Source organism: Meriones unguiculatus, chromosome 6 (genome assembly GCF_030254825.1).
Source record: "Meriones unguiculatus strain TT.TT164.6M chromosome 6, Bangor_MerUng_6.1, whole genome shotgun sequence".
Lineage (NCBI taxonomy): Eukaryota > Metazoa > Chordata > Mammalia > Rodentia > Muridae > Meriones > Meriones unguiculatus.
Genome location: NC_083354.1, coordinates 113,499,168 through 113,521,217, shown reverse-complemented (window position 1 = coordinate 113,521,217; position 22,050 = coordinate 113,499,168). Strand labels below are relative to the sequence as shown.

The window sequence follows — 22,050 nt, the reverse complement described above, 5'->3', positions numbered from 1 at the left end:
TACTTTTTATTCTGAACTTTTACACTGAATTTTTTTCTTATCTTTTGATGAAGAACATTTTTTTGCCATTATGCTAGAATTCATATTGTTCTTTTCATGAAAAAAATTTTGACAATTTTATACTTACTGTTCAATTACTTTAATAGATAGATAGCTTTCTTTCCATTGTTCATGTTGGAAATCTTGATTAGTCCTGTAATTTTTCTTTACTGTGTTTTTCCTCCTGTTCTCAATCTCTTAGATTGTTTGTTTGTTTTGTTTTTTGTTGTCTCTAAGAGTTGCTATTCTCTGTACTTCTTTATTATTTCATTTGTAAGTCTGTTGTTCCTGACTGTATCTTTTCTTTCTATTAAGTCCTTTTTTCTTAATGTGGAATATTTCATGAGTTTGTATGTCACCCTTGTGCAGGATCATGCTAGTCCGCTCTGTATGATTTCAAGTTTGGTATAGAAGCAAGGCCAGCTTTCTTGATTTTTTTAAAGGATTTATTTATTATTCATACAGTATTTTGCCTGCATGTGTGCCTGTACACCATAAGAGGGCACCAGATTTCATTATAGATGCTTGTGAGCCACCATGTGGTTGCTGGGAATTGCACTCAGGACCTTTGCAAGAACAGCAGGTGCTCTTAACCTCTGAGCCATCTCTGCAGCCCGCTTTTTTGATTTTTAAATAAAAAAATTGGGGGAACTAGAAACTCAATAGTAAAGTGCTCAGTTTAGATCCCTAGCTCCCAGGGAAAAAGTGGGGCCATGGTGCTGTATGTGCTATATGTGGTGTGTCTCCTGAGACACACCACCAGAGATACACACGCACACACACACAGGCACACACACACTGTACTTGCACACACAAAACAACTTTTTGTCTGTCTTCTAGCATTGTTTCCTATTTATATATTTATTTATTATTTATTTTTTGTTTTGGGGTTGTTTTGTTTTGTTTTCCCAAGACAGGGTTCCTCTGTGTAATAGCCCTGACTGTCCTGGACTTGCTTTGTACACTAGGCAGGCCTCCAACTCACACCGATGCGCCTGCCTCCCAAGTACTAGGATTAAAGATGTGTGCCACCGTGCCTGGCTTGTTTTTATTTATGTTTTAGGCTCCTGGTCATCAGGGGCCAGCAGGATTGGCAGAGCCTGAGCCAGCCGGGGACGGGTTGGGACTGCCTGTGTGTACGGGAGATAAACGGGAACTGTAGTTGTTTGAGTCAGCAAAATGGAGAGGCCGTAACTGGAAGTTGATTCACTGTGAAGGCATGCTGGAGTGAAACGTGCCACGGTAGTTCTGTGGTAGGAGAGGAATGACACACATCATTTGGGAACTGATTAGAGAAAAAAACTCATTTTTTTCCTTGTGTGGAACCGGATCTGCACAGATGAATGGATTGCTCTTCCTTGTAGCTAGTAAACTCAGAAACACAATCAAAGTTATTTCAAGGTTTACCCTACCCCTTTTTTTTTCCACATAGATATAACTGTGTTTTGTGAATAAAGCTTTTAAGATTAAAAAAATAGATTTATTGATTTTATTTTCTGTGTACTGAGAACCTCCTGCCTCTGCCACTTGAGAGCTGAGATTAAAGGCGTGCGTCATCATGCCCAGCCTTTGTGTCCATCTTCCAGGATCCAGGAGAGGCCTCTCTCACGTCCTCTTTGTTGTCCCTGAGAATGTTACAGCACTCAGTATCAAGCGTGTGCTCACAGCTGCTCTGATCCTGGAGGGTAGGGCCACACGGCATGTGTTTTCCCTGTCTGAGGAGACATTCTGAAAGGAGGAATGAGCTCAGCCATCCTTGTAGTGACATTTCAAAGAAGTCTCTCCATGAACTTTCAGCGGACAAATTTCTACACAGAGGACTCAAAAAAAAAAAAAAGCAAACTAATAATAGTAATGGAGAGAAGGTGGGAATTCTGAGATTAATTAGCCAGCATTGATGTGTTTATGAAGGTGAAGTCTGTGGGATAGTCATCTGCCACAGGGCATAGAAAGAATCGCATGTAGATTTAAGTTCCAGGACAGCAAAGTTTGCTTTTGTTCCTGTAATCTTAGATTTTGGTGGGTCAGTGTTTGTTGGTCTCCCATGGCTAATTCAAACACTGAGGGCTGTGAGATCAGAGGAGGCCTCCATTCGGGACATGCTGGATGTGGTGTTCTGTATATTTTGAGTTCTCATATTAAGGTGTGATGCCTGTTTTAAAAATAGGCTGTTTTCCTAACCCCATTTAATTTTTTTTTTCTTTTTGAGAATGTGACCATGGTTTTCCATCACAGTAATTTCTATAAAACTTCATACAGAGGAATTACTTAGAAATAAAAGACAATCTTTGTGTAAACAGCTCTTTTTTTTTTTTTTTTTTTTCTTTTTAGTGCAGATCTGGTTTCTGTTTTGGAAAGCCCAGGGCTAGACTTGGGAGAAACAAGAGCTGATATGACAACGTGTTATAGAAGAATGGTGTCCTGTGTGACTGTGTTCACATGTTCTTTCTTGTGTCTGTTTGGATATAAAGCTGAAACATCCCTACATGTTTTAAACCTTCAGCCATTTAGAAAGTTCTTTTTAATCTGTTTAGAATCTTTATTAGAAGTGAACACAAGACAGGCATTGTGACATAGACCTGTAATCTCAATGTTGGAAGACTGAGGCAGGATGGGAAGCTCTAGGCCAGACTGGGCTGTGCAGTGAGACCCTCTCTCAACAAAGCAAGCCAGCAGTGTACTTTATAGCTCAGCACACAGCATGCCGACAACACAGCTGTGTGCTTCACACAGACGGGACACAAGCCTTGTTGCTGGTCAGGTCTGGACTCAGTTCCTGGACTGGGATAGGCTTGCTAACAACACGAGTTTGAACCAATTGTGTGGTGTTTCTCTGTCAGAGTGCATGTAGCTTTCCCCAGAGAACTCAAGGAATGTATGACCTCTACAGTCCTCAGCACCTGTATTGGCTCATCCCAGAACCTGGGAGACTAAAGCAGGAGGATTGCTGTGACTTGAAAGGCAGCGAGAGCTAAGTGGTGGGACTTTGTCTCAAAGAACAATTTTTGTTTGTTTGTTTTTTGAGAAAATTTCTCCGTGTAGCCTTGGCTGTCCTCGAACTCTCAGAGATCCTCCTGCCTCTGCTTCCCCGAGAGCTGGGACTACATGCATGTGCCACTGCACCCAGCTCAAAGAACAATTTTTTTTTTTAAAAAACCAACCAAACAAAAAAAACTACCATAAAAAAGTCCCATGATCTTACGAGCCTTAGCAAATTTAATTTGGAAATAGTTTTGGTAAATTTGGAAGATACTGCCACTGAACTAATGTTTGTGTCTGCCAAGGGATTTCTGAAGAATCGATCCTTGTCTGTTCTGAATTAGCAACCTATAAAAAAAAACCCTTGCATCCTGGAAGGAAATTCTGAAATAATTTGTTTGCTAAGCTGCCGGGGCTTCGGGTGTCACCGAGGGGAACTTATGAACACGCCGTGGTTCGATGGAGTCTTCCTGCTATGGTAATGTGCCGTCAATACGCCTGCTCATACCGAGCAGCGCGTGTCCCCTGCGTGTCCCCTGCCGTTGCTGCAGCGCCACTTCAGGGTCCAGGGACTTGTCTCCTGCTCACTCTCGGGCCGGAGAGGGACCCGTAGGATCAGCCCAGCCATACTCTCACTTGCATTGACTTCTGTCAGCACTGATACGGAGATCAATAAACTCTGACATGCAGAAGGAACATGCTCATCAATTTTAATTTTGAAAATTGCCTATGGACTATTGTCATCAATTTGTCTGGATTGTCTTTACAAAGACAGTAGACTCATCGATTTGAAACATGTCATGTCAGTGTTGGCCATCAGGGACTTCTGATTCTCCATTAAATTATTTCTTGAGAAACTCACTAGACATTCTAATTTTCTCTACAGAAGAAGAGTGTGGGTTCATTTCCTATTATTCAGAAAGTAATTCTCTTGTATGCCTTTACATAACACTACCTTTGGTCACCATAGGGCAAAGTAGACAAATATTTGTTTCATTATAGAAGAATTATTATGATTTTCTTGCATTTGGAACGATGTTATTCTAAACTGTAGTAGTAAATGTTATGTAATTCTGTTGCTACATGGCTCTTTTTTACTCTTTAAAATTGTGTGTGTGTGTGTGTGTGTGTGTGTGTATGTAAGTAAGTGTGTGCACCATGAGTGTGGGCGCCCAAGAAGGCAGAAAAGGGTGTAGGATCCTTGGAGTCAGAATTACCGGCTATCACCAAGCAACCTGACTTGGTTGCTGGGAACCTAACTCCTGTCTTCTGGAGAAGGAGTAAGTGCTCTTAAGCCGGAGGCCATCACTCCGGCTTCTTCTGTTGATGCATGTTTTCTTCAACTACAAATGCCCGCTTATGCTTTTTAAGGGGAAAGGTGTAATGTATAGCAGATTTGGATTTGTGTTGTTTAAAGGGGTCTCTGGTTTTGGTTTTGTTTTAGACAGGGCTAACCCTGAACTCACAGTCACCTGCCTCTGCCCGAGTGCTGTGGTTAAAGGGGTGCATCACCACACTCAGTTGTTTAAAAATGCCTTCAAGTTCACTTTTTAATAAAACTCGTAAACAAAACACAGAGAACATTTCCAGCAAGTGTGTACAGTACAAAGGATAATTAATTGAATTAATCATCCACCCACAGTTAGAGATACAGAATATGAGCAGTGTGTTAGAATCCCTGTGTATCTGTGACTGGTTTGAGCAACTGGCCTAGCAGTTTCACTATTACGTTTACCAAGGGATAAATATCAGAAGTCAGTAGATTTTATTCATCGAAAACCAGCAACAATGCAACTGAACAACAACAGAAATACAGCTGGCACGGTGGCACACGCCTGCGATCCCAGCACTCTGGGAGGCAGAGGCTGGCACATCTCTGTGAGTTCAAGGCCAGCCTGGTCTGTAAAGTAAGTCCAGGACAGCCAAGGCTACACAGAGAAACCCTGCCTCAAAAAAACAAACAAACAAGGGGTGAGGGGAGGTTGGGGATCTTCCACGGAAGGGGAAATGGAGTCATGCTATGGAAGAGACAAAGGGGAAATAAGAATGGGAGGATTAAATAGGGAGGGGATACACCCCTTTAACCACAGCACTCTCGAAGGGGCAGGTGACTCTCTGTGAGTTCAAGGCCAGCCTGGCCTACAGACTAAAGGACAAAAAATGAGGAGCGATAACTCACACTAAAGGCCTTTTGAAAAGCTTCATTTATCCATTTATTCATTTATTTATTTTTGAGGAAGGACTTCTCTGCGTACCCCTGGCTGTGTGAAGACCACACTGGCCTAGACCTCAGAGCACCTGCCTCTCGCCACCGCCTGGCTGATGACATTGTTTTTAAATAGCTGAATAACACTCTATTGTGTAAATGTAACTGAATGTGTTTATTTTCACATGTGCGTACAAGTGTGTAAGGATGCATACACATGTAGAGGCCAGACATTGATGTTAGATGTCTTCTTTTATGGTTCCCCATTTCATTTATTGTCTGTTTGTCATCTATTTGAGGCAGGGTCTCATTATACAGCCCTGGCTGTCCTGGAACTCAATATGTTGACCAGGCTGGCCTCAGACTTACAGAGACTGACCTGCCTCTGTCCCTGAGAGCTGGTCCCCTACCGTGCGGGGTCCCACCTTATTCATCCAGCTATTTATTTGGTTTTTGAGACAGGGTTTCTCTGTGTCCACTTTTTCATGTCTTATCGATCTTTTGTTTCTTTACTTTGATTCTGTTTTTGTGGCCTTGTGTGTGTGTATGTTTCGTTTGTTCCTGTCGCTATACATTTTTTCATTTTAAAGAGAGAGAATAAAAGAAGATAAAATTGGGCAGATAGAAAAGATCTGGGAGGAACTGAGGGAGGGAAAAACATGGTCAAATATATTGTCTGATTTATTTTTTTCATTAAGAAAAGTTGAGAGATAAGAAATTTTTACAAAAAGGAAAAATGTCTCCTTGTTAATATAAACTACATTTTGTGGAAAAAAAACTGTTTCAAAACTAAAATAATTTAGTGGCTAGGATTAAAATTTACAAATCCCTTTAATATCTGTTTTTTAGTTACTACTGAGATCTTCGTGCTTTTGTATTTACAGTACTACACTATGTGTTTTGGCTACAGGGTATAAAAATGATCACTCCTCAAAAACTGTTGAATTGGCAAAGCAGGAATATTTTAAAGTCCCTAATAAAATTGTAGATATTTTCCCAAGGTTTGGTAAGTGGTAGGGTTTTTTTTTCAAATTTAGTGTTTGTTGTTTTTTTTTTTTTCCTAAAGATTTATTTTATGTATGAGTGCTCTGTCTGCACGTAGTCCTGCATGCCAGAAGAGGGCATCAGATCACATTATAGATGGTTGTAAGCCACCATGTGGTTGCTGGGAATTGAACTCAGGACCTTTGGAAAAGTATACAGTACTCTTAACCACTGAACTATCTTTCAGCTGAGCCAGCCCTTAATTTAGTTTTTTTAAAGATTTATTTTTATCTTTATTTATGTGTAAGTGTGGGTGCTGGAGGGGGCCAGAATTGGAAATTAGAGCCCCTGGACACACTTTACAGCTGGGAACCAAACTTAGATCCTTTAGAAGAGCAGCAAGTGCCCTTAGCCACTGAGCCATCTTGTCAGCCCTATTATTTGATTTGTTTTCGTTTTTTCAAGACAGGGTTTCTCTGTGTAACAACCCTGGCTGTCCTGGAACTCTCTTTGCAGACCAGGCTGGCCTCACACTCACAGAGATCTGACTGCCTCTGCCTCCTGAGTGCTGGATTAAAGGTCTGGGCCACCGTGCCCTGTTCATTATTTTATTTTTTCAGACAGAGCTTTTCTTTGTGAGTCAACCCTTCTATGTAGCTGAGCTAATTTTGAATTCCCTGCTTCTGTCCCCAGATGCTAGGATTACAGTTATATACTAACGTACTAACTAATAAGTGGTATTTTCTTAATTTAGAAGCAACATAAATTATTAATCTATATAAATACTGTCGTACTCAGACACTAAAATCACTGGCTATTGTGTTATTTTTGTGGTAGAGCCATTAACAAATCAAACCAAACTGGGTAAAGTAAAACAATTGATGTTTTTTTTCTCTCACATAGACTTTATTATGTTTTATCTTAGTTCCTGTTCTATTACTGTGAAAAACAAACAAATAAAACACCATGGCCAAGGCAGCTTATAAAAGAAAGCATTCATTGGGAGCCTGCAGTTTCAGAGTGTTAGTCTATGAATATCCTGTAGGAAGTAGGATGGCAGGCAGGCATGCTGTTGGAGCAGTAACTGAGAGTTTACATCTTGATGCACAGGGAGGGGGTAGAAAGAGAGCATGACAGGACCTGACCTGGGCTTCTGAAACCTCAAAGCCCACCCCCAGTGACACACCTCCTCCAACAATGCCACACTTCCTAATTCTTCCCAAACAGTTCCACCAACTGGGAACCAAATATCCAAGCATGAGACCAGGAGGCCATTCTTTTTCTTTTTTCTTTCTTTCTTATTTTTTTAAAATTTTATATTAGTTTATTTACTTTACATCCCGAGGGTGGCCCTTCTTCCCTTCCTCCCAATCTCCCCCCCCCACTTCTCCTCCTTCTCCCTTACCCTCTCCCATTCCTCCAAGAATAGGGAACCCCCCCCCCCATTAACCTTCCCTAGCATATCTTTTCAAACCACCAACATGTGTGCACAGATCTTCTCAATCATGCGGTCATTTGTAGAATTCAGAGGTTGACATTGAGATACCTTTTCTTCAGTGGCTCCCTCTCTCTCCTCCTCCCCCCTTTGAGCTCACTGTTAAAGCCTGGTTGCCAGACAGCAAGCTCCTGGGATCTTCCTGTGTCTTCCTCAGCTGGGGTGTTAAGAGGTGCCATGTGGCCATTTATGTGTATTCTGAGGGTATGGACTCATATCCTCACAGTCTCATAGCACGAACTTCACACCCAGATCCATCTCCTCGGTCCTGAAGGCTGAGGAAGTCTGAACTCAGGTACCAGCTAGCTGAATTCTCTCCAATAACTAGGGATGATACATGTCACTTTTTCTAGTGTCTGGTATTCATCTGCCTCTGTCTTCATAGGCCTCTTCCTCTGTGTTTCTCTGTCTTCTCCTTCTCTGTCCCTTGTCACTAGACTCAGAGCTCACTTAGGTAACCTGGGACAGTCTCGTGTGTAGATCCTTTGGAAGGCCACCATCCAACCTATTAAGTCACTTGTATTTTGAGTGGCTTTTGATGTCTGTGTAGTCTTACAATTTCATGTATTAGCCATTTGGACAGTATTAGTTCATTGATCGTTGCAGATCTTTTTAATGTTGATACATTCTGTTGAAAAATATTTTAGAAACGACTGAGTTAATATCACTGAGTGTATCAATAAACTTCTCTTGGTGGGGTGTGAGGAACAGATAGGCTCATGGTCACAGAAAAAGATTTTCTTGAGTTTTGCTTGAAAGCTTGAGTATTATCTGTCACAACAAACACATAGTGACAGCCACCATTTGTGCATTTTCAAGAAAGTACTCGAGTTGGCAAATACTCAAGTTGGCAAATGGTGTCATCTGTCAGTCATCCTTTCAAATAAATATGGTGTTGTACACTAGAGCACTTTGTTCAGCTTGCCCACAACCCCATGAGGGCTTTTCCTGCACTCATGAGACTTTAGTATTTAGCAGAAGTAGTTTATGTATATGCCCTGTTTTGTCAAATGGAAAATTGAGATCAAGGTTAAAAATTAATAGCACTGCTCTATCAGCAACTGTTTTTCTTTTACTTTTCTTAAGATAGTGCTGCTAAGAATTGAAATCCTATACATCAGGCAGGTGCTCAATTGTGAGCCTAAAGCTCACAATCTACCTTTAAGAAAAGATTTAGCCGGATGTGATGGTGTGCGCTGTAATCCCAGCACTCAGGAGGCAGAGGCAGGCGGATCTCTGTGAGTTCGAGGACAGCCTGGTTTACAGAGTGAGTTCCAGGATAGCCAAGAGAAACCTTGTCTCGAAAAACCAAAAGAAAAAAGGAAGAAAAGATTATTTAAACTCTTATGGTGTGTGTGTGTGTGTGGGTGTGTGTGTGAGAGTGTTTGCTTGTATGTGCACATGAGTCCAGGTATCCCAGGAGGTTACAAGATGGTGCCGGATCCCCTAGAGTTGCAGGTGAAGTTCGTGGCAAGCGAGCTGATCCAAGTGCTGGGAACCGAACTTGGAGAGTCCTCCACAAGAACAACGTGTGCTGCGAACAGCTGAGCCCTCTCTCGGGCCCGAGTATCCTCCCCTTTGACCTCAAGCATGAGGCCCGGAGGAGTGCAATGACTGCTAACACAGTGTCCTGCGGCCTGACTCTGGCCAGTGAGCCAGTAGTTCTCATTGCTTTACTATCAGTGCAAATGTGACACATTGAAAAAAGGCAAATAACGTCAGAATCACTGAAAAATAGTTTGACTTTACAGATTCCCTGAAGAGGTCTTAGGGCCTTCCAGAATTATGTGACTATATTTTGAACACTGCTAGTATTATACTGTCTAGTTTAGAACTAAATCATATGTTTATATTTGTTTTTGAGACAGGGTTTCTCTGTGTAGCCCTGGCTGTCCTGGACTCGCTTTGTAGAGCAGGCTGGCCTCAAACTCACAGAGATCCTTTTGCCTCTGCCTCCCAAGTGCAGGATCAAACATGTGCCCCCATGGTCGGCCAGTTATGTGTATTTTTATGTCACTAATAGGGCTGCTTTCTTAGAAATAAAGTACGTGACTCAGATCTGGTGGCTAATGAATGCAGTTCTAGTGCATGGGACACTGAGGCCAGAGGATTGCTGAGAGTAAGACCCTGAGTATTGTTTTGTTTTAAGGAAAAATAAGTAATATATATGCATATTTCTAAATCTTAAGGAAAAAATTGATACAGGTTGACTTAAAAATAAAAAGCAATAGTTCCCTGTCTCACCGTTCCTCTGAGCGCATGGTTTTAGTAAAACATACTTTTCATAGTAGAAAATCTCAAACATACAGAAGGTAGCCTGAAGTATGCAGTTAACCTCCGTAAACTTATTGCAGTTTTAACATGATCTAAATATACTTGCTTCTCATTTCAGCTAATGAAATGTCCCTACTCCCTGTTCCTTATACTCGTCGCTTTGAAACTAATCCAGACATCAGTTATTTTTCACCCATATTTATGCTTCATTTTTTTTTTATATCCTAGACTCTTAAAGAAATAGTGTCACGTTTAGGAAAATATTTATTTTATTTTTATGTCACCAGATAGATACTGTTCAAATTTCTCCAGCTGCCTAATATTTTTTCAGTTTCTTTTAGTTTGATATCCAAATAAAGCCAGGCAGTACAAAGCAATAGTTCTTTTAATTTATTTACTTTTATTTCATGTGCCTTGGTGTTTTTCCTGCATGTATATCTGTGTGAGTGTATCAGATCTTGGAGCTACAGATAGTTGTGAGTTGCCATGTGGGTGCTAGGAATTGAACCCAGGTCCTCTGGAAGAGCAGTTGGTGCTACGTAACAGTTCAGCCCTCTCTCCAGCAGCAGCTCTTTTTAAGTCTTTTACTAAATTCACTGCCTTTCTTTTCTCCTTACAATTTGCATAATGAGGACATGAGGTCACTTGACCCAGAGAATTTTCCACAGACTGTTTCTACTCATATCCCCATGTCATTTACCTTTTGCTTGTGGCCATGTTTCCTATAAAATGGATGATAAATCTAGAGATGTAATGAGATTTTGATTCAAATGTTTTTGGAAGAGTTCTTATAACTGATGTTTTATCCAATTAGGAAGCAAAGATGTTCAGTCAGCTGCCCTTTTATGATGTAAGTAGCCTTCGGTGATCATACACAATAGTACATAAATTAATTTATTAGAAAAGGTGTTTGTTTGTTTGTTTGTTGTCCTGTGCCTGTGAGTGGGCCCAGGGCCTCACATTTGCTCAGCTTTGCCACTGAAGTCTCCCCAGTCTGCCTCTCTTTTCTTTATTCATTACCTGCAGTTCTTTTATGAAGACAGACTTCCTCACGTTGACTCGTTCTTCCTGTGGCTTCTGTGGGGTGCACCTTCTTACTAGGAAGGCAGAATGGAAGCTTGAGTCCACTCTTTGTTTTCAGAACAACTTTAGTTCCTCAGTGCCATCCAAAGTGAATTTCTTACTTCCTCTATAAATTTCTTAGCATCTTTATAAACTTCTGCATTTACTCATTTGCTTATCAGAGGCAGGGTCTTCCATAACCTTGGGGCTGTCCTGAAGTGCTAACCTCCCCGCTTCCGCCTTCCCAAGTGCTAAGACTGCACACTGGCTGCAGACGCCCCGCATAGAGGTCTGGTTGTAAGATATCAAGGTAGTTAGGGATTTTCTTATCCTGTAGGACAAACAGTTCTTGGTATGATAACAGTTCTTGGTATGACCACTAATGTGATCACTTAAATATAATTTAATAAAACAAAATAAGAGTCTCAGGTTCTTCCAAAACACAGAATTGTTCTTGGAATGTGCACTCGTGCCCCTCCCAGGTGTAACTGATAGGAGTTTACTTCAGATTATTCATTACAACTGAATATAGCAGCGGTTCTCAATCCTAGTGCTGCAACCCTTTAACACAGCGCTTCATGTTGGGTTGACCCCCAGTCATAAAGATGTTTTCATTGCTCCTTTTAACTGTAATTTTTGTACTGTCATGAACTGTAGTGTAAATGTCTGTGTTATCCAGTGGTTTTTAGGAACCCCTGTGAAAGGGTCATTCGACCCCTGAAGGGGCCACAACCCATAGGTTGAGAACGGCTGGGCTATGGTTGCTTGTTTATATGCTTTTATGGAGAAGCATGCTTTTTTGTTTGTTTGTTTGTTTGTTTTGCCATGTGCTACTTGTCTGTCATACTCGACTTGTCCTGCAGATTTGCTCATGTGACTCCTCTTAACCATAAATTGTCTGATGCTCTGAATACAGTTGGCTATTGCATGAGACTTTATTCTTTCTCACTTATCACTTCCATGCTCCCAGGTCGCACTGCCTCTGGCGAGGTAAAATGTATCTTTAAGATTTTTTTTAATAGAGTCATTCTTAACCCTTTCTTCTTTTAGTTCCCAATAGATTTTCCTTATATCGAACTAGTGAATTTATACGTTTATTTTAGTTTTGTTCCTATCTTTATTTTGTTTTATTTTTTTAAGATTCATATTTTTGTCTTGCCTAAAAGAGGTGCAGGGATCAAGAGGGAGCAGAAAGTAAGGGACTGGCCAGCCAGTGCTGGCCCAACTTTATTCTCATGCCATGAGAGAGCCCATCCTAGGCACTATTAATATTCCACTATACTTGCAGACAGGAGCGTAGCATAACTGTCATCAGAGTGGCTTCACCCAGCAACTGATGAAAACAGATGCAGACACCCACGGCCAAAGCTAGGTGGAGCTCGGGAAATCTTGTGGAAGCCGGGGAGGAAGGACTGAAAGAGCCAGTGAGGTCAAGGACACCGCAAGAAAACCTACAGAATCAACTTACCTGAGTCCATAGAGGCTCAGAGACTGAACCACCAAGCAGAGAGCATGCATAGGACGGACCTAGGCCCCCTACACACATATAGTAGATGTGCAGCTTAATCCTCACGTGGGACCTCTAACAGCAGGAGCAGGGGCTATCTTTGGCCTTGTTACCTGCCTTGGGATCCTTTTCTCCTAACTAGAGGGCCTTGTCTAGCCTAAGTAGCCTACTCCAACTTGATATGCCAAGGCCAGTTGATATCCATGGGAGGTCGCCTCTTCTCTGAGGAAAAAGGGAGGGGGTACAGAAGAAGGGGAAGGGAGAAGAAGGGGCTGGGAGGAGAAGAGGAAAAGAAAGCTCCAATCAAATTGATTGATTGATTGATGAACTAATTAATTAAATGTTGCTTTTATTTATATCTGTGTATGTCATGTGTGTGCAGGTGCCTTCAGGAGACAGAAGGGGGCATCAGATCTGCTAGAACTGCAGCTCCAGGTGGTTGTGAGCCTGAGACTTGGGTGCTGAGACTGAACTCAGATCCTTTGGAAGAGCTGCAAGTGCTCTTAACCACTGAGGCATTCCCCCAGCACCTGTAAAATCTTTAAGCATAAAATTATAGGCTGGTAAAATGGCTTAGGTTACGACACTTGCTGCCAAGCCGAACACATGATGGAAGGAGAGAACTCCATAAAGTTCTTTGATGGCCACATGTGTGCCGGGCCACTCTTGGGCCCACATACATACATATATATACACACACACACACACACACACACACAATATATATATATATATATATGTATGTATATATATATATATGTATATATATATATAAAACATAAAGTTAAAATAAGTGCAGCTTTAGCCTCATTTGAGTGTACCCTTCTCCCTTAATGTAGAAAGGCCAACGTTTAAGTAACACTATTTGTCACTTTATGATTTCTTGATTTAATAACCTTTCTTTCTTGTTCTAGGCGTGACAGAGGATAGGCCTGAAAGGTTGTATTTTTTTAATTTCATATGCCTGTTGTGCCATGCGTTATGCATAATAATCAGTACTTGCTTAGTTAAATTGAAATTTCATTATATTGTTAGCTAAACAAAATGTTAGTTTGCAGTAAGTGGCAGCATTTGCTAAATCAATTAGAAATGTATTACTAATAATTAATATTGGGAGGCTGGAGAGATGGCTTAGTGGACTAGGGCACAGGCGGCTCTTGCAGAGGACCTGGGTTCAGTTCCCGGCACCCACATGGCAGCTCACAATCATCCCTAACCTCAGTTCCAGGGAATCCGACACCCTCTTCTGGCCTCCAGTGGCACCAGGCATCCACATGGTTCACATACATGCAAGCAAAACACTATACATATAAAATAAAATAATTACTATCCAGCCAAGAATTGAGAATCAGGAAGCATGTATGGTGATGCATGCCTGTAATCCCAGCACTTGGGAGGCTGAAGTAAGAGTATCAGGAGTTCAAGACCAAGATAATAAGGTACCCACTACCTACTGGGCTAGATAGTGAGACCCTGTCTCAAAAAAAAATATTGCAAAGAAGAAATTACAGTCAGGAATAGTTCATTCCTTTTTGTTTGTTTGTTTTTTGTTTTTCAAGATAGGGTTTTCTCTGTGTAGCCTTGGCTGTCTTGGATTCATTTTGTAGACCAGGCTGGCCTCAAACTCACAGAGATCCACCTGTCTCTGCCTCCCTGAGCTGTGATTAAAGGGGTATACCACCACCATCCAGCCATTTTAGACAACTTTAAACCCAAGGGTCTAACTTAAATTCTAGTGCCGTCTAAAATTACTCAGGACATCACGAATAAGCAGATTTCTGCATATAAAATTAACAGAAAAGAGCTGAATTCTGAGAGTTAGGGGACAGATTCAGCTGGATGTCAAATCTGAAGATTTATGTTTCCTCCTAAGAGGAATATCTAATTGTTTATCAAATTTTTATTTCCTCTGGACCACTGCTACATGGAGCTAGAATTTAATTATAGCATCTCAGTAATTCTATTTCTAGAATTCAGTCTCTTCACTGTAACAGTAAAATTTATGTAAATCAGCATACATTTAAGCAAAGCAGTGTCCATGCATCGTTTTATGGAGAAATTGTACAGGAAGTCACATCAAGAGAATTACATTTGAGAACTCTTTCTTTAGGAAACTTTCTGGATCTTTTTCTTGAGCTGCTATTACAACCAGCTGGTTTTGGAGCCCCGCCACACTTGATGACCTCTGGGCAAGTTACTTGATTTTCTGGAGGTTGTTTGCCTGTAGAATGGAACTAGTCATTGAACTTGGCTCATGGGTTATTGTGAGAATCCAATGAAAAGTGCTTGGAGGGCCTGCACATAGGCACCGTGTGACTATTTGCCACTGTTCTTATGACAGCTATAGAGAAGGCTACCAGCAGTTACCACTAAGAATACAAACAATTACATTGTTGTTTAAAAATATTATCTGTTTCATTAGGAAATTATGATGTGTCTTAAACAGACAGGAGTCCTAGGAAATCACATTCAGGTGAATGCTAAGATTTATATGGAGAAGTCACTTTATATTAATATTACTTTATCTAACAAATACCTCGTTGCGTGCTGTTTGTAAAAGAGCATGCTAAGGACTGTGGAAATGATAGAATGAATCGCATGTGGTTGTTGATGACTGTAGTGGGACTTTCAGACCCACCAGCAGTAACACAGAGGCTTTTTAACTTTTTTTTAGGGGCGGGGAGTATCGAAGCAGATGCTGAGACTCATAGCCAAACTTTGGGCAGAATGCAAGAAATCTTATGAAAGAAGGGGGAGATAGAAAGACCTGGAGGGGACAGGAGCTCCACAAGGAGAGCAGCAGAACCAAAAAATCTGGGCAAAAGGATCTTTTCTGAAACTGATACTCTGTCCAAGGACCATAACCTAGAACTCCTGCACAGATGTAGGCCATGGCAGCTCAGTGTCCAAGTGGGTTTCCTAGTAAGGGGAACAGGGGCTATCTCTGACATGAACTCAGTGGCTGACTCTTTGATATCCTCCCCCTGAGGTGGGGGGGGCAGTCTTGCCAGGCCACAGAGGAAGACAATGCAGCCAGTCCTGATGAGACCTGATTGGACAGAGTCAGATGGAAGGGAAGGAGGACCTCCCCTATCAGTGGACTTGGGGAGGGACATGAGAGGAGAAGAGGGTGGGAGGGTGAGATTGGGAGGGGACGAGGGAGGGGAATACAGCTGGGATTCAGTGAATAAACTGTAATAAAAAATTTTTTTAAAAGCTAAGTTTTAGCTAGGGTTGACTCCTAGCCAGCTAGCTAGGTTAATCTGACTCATCCTGGCCACATGGCCACCCATCATCTCCATGTCTGCTGGCGAATCTCCTGCCTTTGCTTTCTTCTGGGGTCTCATTCTCTTGTTCTTTCTCTCTTCCCCCCTTCCTCTCTCTGTCTCTCTTAAGCAAGGTAAAATTCATATAACATAAAAGTAACCATTCTAATATAATTCAGTGACATTTAGCATGTTATAGGTTTATTTGCCAGCTCTTTTCCTAGCCCCTGCCAATTGGAAACCTATGTTCTCTGTCCAAGAAATTACCATATATATCTGTGAAATCATACAGTTGTAATCTCGTGTCTGCTTATTTTTACTTGCTATAAGGTCTTCAAGATTCGTTCATAATATAGGGCATATTTCGGTATTTCATTTTTAATGTCTGCATAATATTCCTTTGAATACATATACCACTGTTTATCCGTTCAGTCTGTGGATGGAAATTTTGGTTTTCCACATGTTGGTGTTCTGTGCATAGTGTCACTGTGAGCATGTGTGGGTAGGTGTTTGAGCACTGTGCATGTTCTCTCTCCCCGGGGTGTATGTCTAGGAGGGGATTGCTGAGTTACGTGGTGCTTGTATGGGAACTTGCTGAGAAACCTACAAACTCTTTCCAGCTTCATCCCTTTACACTCCCATTCACAGTGTACAGACGCACATCGGCACTTCCTCCCTCGTTTTTCGATTATTGCCATCTTTTAAAATTAGTCAGGTATCTGTGTGTGTGTGTGTGTGTGTGTGTGTGTGTGTGTGTGTGGTGTTTGCACATCAGTGCTAGCGCCTCTGGAGTCCATAGGTGTAGATGCTCTAGAGCTGGGGTTACTGGTAGTTGTGAGCCACCACTGGGCCCTCCGGAAACGCAGCATCCCACAGGAACATCCAGTGAAAAACGTGATTTAAAAATTCAGGACTCAGTAAGGTATCAGCCTCTCCCGGGGCCAAATGTGGACCCTGCCCACTTAAAGACTTACTGTACACTGAAAATGTGTTAGACCTTGGCAGTGCGTTCAAAGGACTCACACAAAGAATACTATGTGAACTCATTACTGGGAATTTTGCTTTTTTTTTTTTTAAATTACCTTTTCTTGTTCTCATTTCTAAATGTTATACTGTATCCACACATACATTTGTTCACTTACATACATGATAGAAATTGCATGATAGAAATTGCATATGTAGCTTTTTTTCTTTCAGAGATTAGATGACCTAACTTAACATCCCTGCAGATTTTGTGATTTCGGTTTTCTTTAGAGCTGAGTAATATTCTAGTTTATATATGCACCAAATTTTCATTTCTCTTCATCTGTTGGTGGATAAGTAGGTGGATTCCATTTCTTGCTACAGTAAATAGAGAAGCAATAAGCATAGGAGTGCCGATATCTCTGTTCAGGAGTGTGGAATTCTCTGGGCATATGCCATTGATGAGAGAGATGGGTGATATGGTAGTTCTGTTTTTAATTTTTGAACATCCTTCAAACCTATCTCCACAGTGGGTGTATAATTTTGAATTCCCACCAGTATTCCTCCGCTAAATCCCTCAGAGTCCCTCTTCTGTATTCATGTACTAAATCTAAATTCCACATATAAGAGAAAACATGAATTTTCTACCACCATTATCCTTGCTTGTTCTTCCCCACCCCTCTCATCTCCCCAGCCCTCCTCTACTTTTATGTCATAGATATACACACATATATAGATGTGTGTGTGTGTGTGTGTGTGTGTGTGTATCATAAGCCAGGCATAGTGCTGCACGCCTTTGATCCTGGGACTATGGCAGGCAGAGGCAGGTGGATCTCTGTGAGTTCAGGCCAGCCTGGTCCACAAAGTGAGTCCAGGAGAGACAAGGCTACACAGAGCCTTGAAAAACCAAAAATACAAATAAACAAATAGCCTATACTTATATTCATTATTACTGTTTCTAGTGATTTTTCATTCCTATGTAGATATGTATTTCCAAAAGTTTGGGTTCATTTTCTTTATAGCTGAAGTTTCTTGAAGTTTCTCTGTATGAGTCTTCTGGCTATGAATTTTTTCAGCTTTCATGTATCTGTGGTCATTGAACTTGTGAGATTTGAGTTCAGCTTTCATCAAATCTGGGGAAATGTCAGCCACCACTGCTGCAAACGCCATCTCTGATCCCCTTGCTTATTTAATCATCTTTTGTAGGGGATCTAGTTATAGGTATCCAGGCTGCTTAGTAATATCACCCACATTCTTTTATTTGTTTTTGAGACAGGGTTTCTCTATGTAGCCCTGGCTGTCCTGGAACTCATGCTGTAGACCAGGCTGGCCTCGAATTCTGCCTGCCTCTGCCTCCCTAGTGCTGGGGTTAAAGGAATGCACCACCACCTCTCATAGTTACCCACACTCTTTAATTCTTTTTTTTTTCTTGAATTTTAACTCCTTTTTCTCCAAGTATTTCATTTTAGGGAGTGTCTCCTGTCTAAGTACCTGTTAATCCAAGTAACTGCTATTTTGTAGTGTTTTAGTTCTAAAAGTTAGATTCAGAAACTTTTTTCTTCCTTATTTCTACCAAAAATGTTATCTCTGTCACCTTTATAAATTGGTTTAGAATTGTATTCTGTTAATTCTAACATTTGTGCCAGGGCGGCTCAGCTTCAGGGGTTTGGTTTTTCTCTTCACCATGGGTTAGACTTTGTTTCTTTGCATGTCTTATAACACTGAATGCCAGATGAATGTTGGATGACAGATACTGTAAATTTGTTTTATTGGGTGCTGCCTATTTTTAGTTTCATGTAATTCTGCTTGAATTTTAATGGGATATGGAGTTAAACAATGGAAAGCACCTTGTTTTTTCGTTTGTTTTTTTCAAGAAGGGTTCTCTGTGTAACCCTGGCTGTCCTGGACTCCCTTTGTTGTAGATCAGGCTGGCCTGGAACTCACAGTGAGCCTCAGCCTCTGCCTCCAGAGTGCTGGGATTAAAGGCTTCAACCCTCCCCTCCCCCCAGCTCTATATATTTCTCTCTCTCTCTCTCTCTCTCTCTCTCTCTCTCTCTCTCTCTCTCTCTTAACAAAAATCAAACAGTTTAGGGCTAATTCCACCCTAGAACTAAGGCAAGATTGCTGTGAGGACCCTGCCCCACTGAACTGGGAAGTTTCAGGTTGGCTCTGTGTGAGTGACCCATATAATATCCATAATGCTTTCTTTCAGTTGCTGGTGTTCATTCTGGCCCTCACAGTCCCCTCACAAACTTGTATCATCAGGGCTGTGACGTTCTCCAGGGGTTCTGGTGCTCATCCTTTGTCATGGAACTCAATCACATTCTCCACAATTTATGCTTTCATTTCCTCAATGCAAGGAGTGTGCTTGAACTTCCCTTCATTTCCCTTCATTGTGCTGTGGCCTGTGAGGTCTCAGTGCACAGTACCTTGGAATAAACTCTGCTTATTTTTCTTCTCTGAAGGATTGTGTACCTTCATTGCCTGATAATAATATCCTGGAAACTATTACTGTATACATATATTATCTGTTTTTTTTCCTGTTGGGTCATGTGGGAGGGGCAATCTGGTCCCTGTCAGGACAAAGAGACAGTGGTAGAACTATTAGCTACAGCATCTATTTGCTGTAGGTATTGTAAAGGAGCGAGTTTGTCAGTTTTGCTGATGTATATACAAAGAGAAGCTGGGGATTTACCAGAAAATAGATTAGGGTCAGGGTGTAGATCTTGAGTTCTTTGAATTTGTGCTTTCTACAAAGATGGCAGTGGAAATGAGGAAGAGTTACTAAAGACACTTTGAAAAGGGGAAAGTTGAGGATCTAGGGACACGGGGATTTTGGGAAAGAGCCTCAAAGGAGTGAGGACATGCCATAGATCCCAGAAGCTGTTTGGTTTCCTTAGTTTTGTTCTGTTTTTGACACCGATGGGCCATTCCTTCTACTCCTTCTTTATTGGGCGGAACAGAAGAAACTCTGGAAGGACATTTAGAGATTATGAGGCTACCCCCATTTGAGTAATATGCAAACTGAGGGCTTCATTTTATTTTGTTACTTCCCTGTGGCTGGCCTCTAGACATTCATTTCTGAAGTTCTTTCAGGAGAGGGTATTGTGTGTCAGTATCTACTTTTTAGTAAGTGAGCCCTGTGTTTTCCTGCTTTTATTCAGTTGCTGTTGGTCTCAGATGAGTTGATTCATGTCCTCAAATTTAGATGCTCCCATAGTTGAAAATAATTCAAGTACCCTTGCTTTCTTTTATCCATATATGTCATCACAAACCATGAAGTAATACATTATGGGCATTCATGCTGCCAGAAAAAGAAAAAAAAATGGATTTAGTTCAGTGTGGTTCAATGACAGGATTGCTGTCTTGCTTGTATGAAGCCCTTGGTCCAGTCCCCAGTACTGAAAAATAAATGCAATTTACAGATCGTAATTGGCCTTTACTCTGCTGTTCTAGAATTGGGCCACTCGTGCCATAAAAGAAAAGGGGTGCTCGTTCCAGTGAGCCCAGCAGAAGAGTCTGGTTTTATAGGCAGCAGGGTCGAAGAAAGGGCGTCACAGAAAAGGGGGTTAGTTATTTGTGAAGCTGCTTTCCTAATATGGTGGGAACAGGGAAACCAGACAATAAAACAGCTAACTCTTGGTTACCAACAGATTAAGATTACTAAAGGTTGTTTTTTTATAACAAAGAAAAGTTTAAATGATAGAAGAATTCTTGGCCTATTCAGGACATTTCTGTATTTTTTTCCCTGCTGTCTGAAAAGGTGAGATAATTTTAGTCCCATGGGACTCCAGTGAGTGCAGTTTGATTTTTGGTCCCGACTGCTGGTGCCTGGTATAGGACCTTAGTCCAAGAAAGGTCTCCGACAGGTTTTATTTAACTCTGCCAAACTTGGCCTGGGTGTGACAGGTATGCCCTCTTAAAATGTGCCTGAGAGAGGGGGAATGGTTATAATTTAAACTGGAGGTGGTAATTCGTACTGGTGGTCAGTAGCCATAATTCATTCCTTCCTTCCCGCTGTCCTCACCCCAGCCTTTCCTTTCCTTAGCCCCTTTGGTCTCCGGGCTCTTAAGTAGTAGTGACCTTGAACTGGTTGTGTATGTCAGGATGGGCTTGAATCTGATCCATTTGCCTCCACCTCCCTGTCTATTCATCCATCTACCCACCAGCATCTATCCATCTGTCTGTCTGTGTATCGGCAGGGTCCCATGTAGTCCAGTTTGGCCTCGAACTCACGGTGTAGCCAAGGCTGCCTCTCAAGGGCTGATTGCAGACTTGAGTGCTACACCATGCCCGTCTTATAAATTTTAAAAGGAAGCAGGAGGGCCTGAGACGGAGGCCAATAGCGGGATTGTTTCTTTGCCCCTCTGAATAGCATTCCCAGGGACTCTCCGCGCGTGGAACACCGAATTCACGTGCAAGCCCTACCCTGTTGGGGCAGCGGAGTGACCTTGTAGTCGAAGAGCTCACTTCAGCGGGACTCGGGGAGAGTGCTTGTCTTTGCCACCCCAAGCCTCCTCCTTCACTTTCTTCTCTTCCCTCTTCCCGTGTCCCTCCCTTCCTTACCCACTGCCCCGCGTCTCCGGGTTCAACCCCCACTCCGGGGGAGGGCAGGGAGTGTCCGGCCTTATTTACTCAGGACCTCTCGGGGTTGCGGTCTGCCGGGACCTTTGTCGGGCGCTAGGTGACCGGCGGGGACGGGGCGGGCGGGGCGCCCTAGGGGCAGGTGGGAAGGGCGGCCGGGCGGGGCGGCCCCGTGCAGCGGGGTGGCGCCTGCAGCTCGCCACGCGCCCCGGGCTGCGTTCCTGGGGTGAGCGCGCAGGCCGCGGAGCGCAGTGCGGGCGGGCCGGGCGACCGCAGGTGTACCGGGGCTGCCTAGCGGGACCTGCGCGCGCGAGCGGGGCGGGGCGTGGGCGGGGCGTCGCCGGGCTGCCGGCTGACCGCTCGCGGGTCCCGCAGGAGCCGCGGCGCTGGCCACCGCACTTGCTGCGGAGGGAGGACTCCGGAGCGGTCCCGCACACCCACCCTTCACAAAGCCCCCAGGAGCCTCAGGTAGTGTGTTTTCCGTAATGTCCACGGGTTCTGGACGTTGGCTTCGGGTTGCCTGCCGGAACCGGGAGGCGCGACAGTAAAGGACTGTTAGAGGACCTCGGGGTTGCAGGACGGAGCAGCGGGGCTCGGGGATTAGGGCGCAGGCTTCTGAGTTGGAATACCTGACCTCTGGTGGACTTGAGCAGTTTGCACAGCTTCTGTGCGCCACGGGTTTTCACGAATG

The 22,050-nt window shown here is 42.6% G+C and overlaps 1 protein-coding gene and 1 non-coding gene across 5 annotated transcripts in view; one reads left to right on the top strand and one right to left on the bottom strand.

Annotated features, from left to right (window-relative positions):
* The window catches only part of Sgk3 (serum/glucocorticoid regulated kinase family member 3), a 93,209-nt gene that overhangs the window by 21,639 nt on the left and 49,520 nt on the right, over window positions 1-22,050 (top strand). Inside the window, exon 1 of one of the 4 annotated variants that reach the window (XM_060385889.1) lies at window positions 21,687-21,827. The exons of the other annotated variants lie outside the window; for them this stretch is intronic. The gene's annotated coding sequence lies outside the window, so the exon portion shown is untranslated. Of the gene's footprint in view, window positions 1-21,686; window positions 21,828-22,050 lie in introns of those variants that run through there. 4 annotated transcript variants of the gene reach the window in all.
* On the bottom strand, window positions 364-465 carry LOC132654923 (U6 spliceosomal RNA). The gene has a single exon (XR_009592525.1). It is a non-coding gene; the product is annotated as a U6 spliceosomal RNA (small nuclear RNA).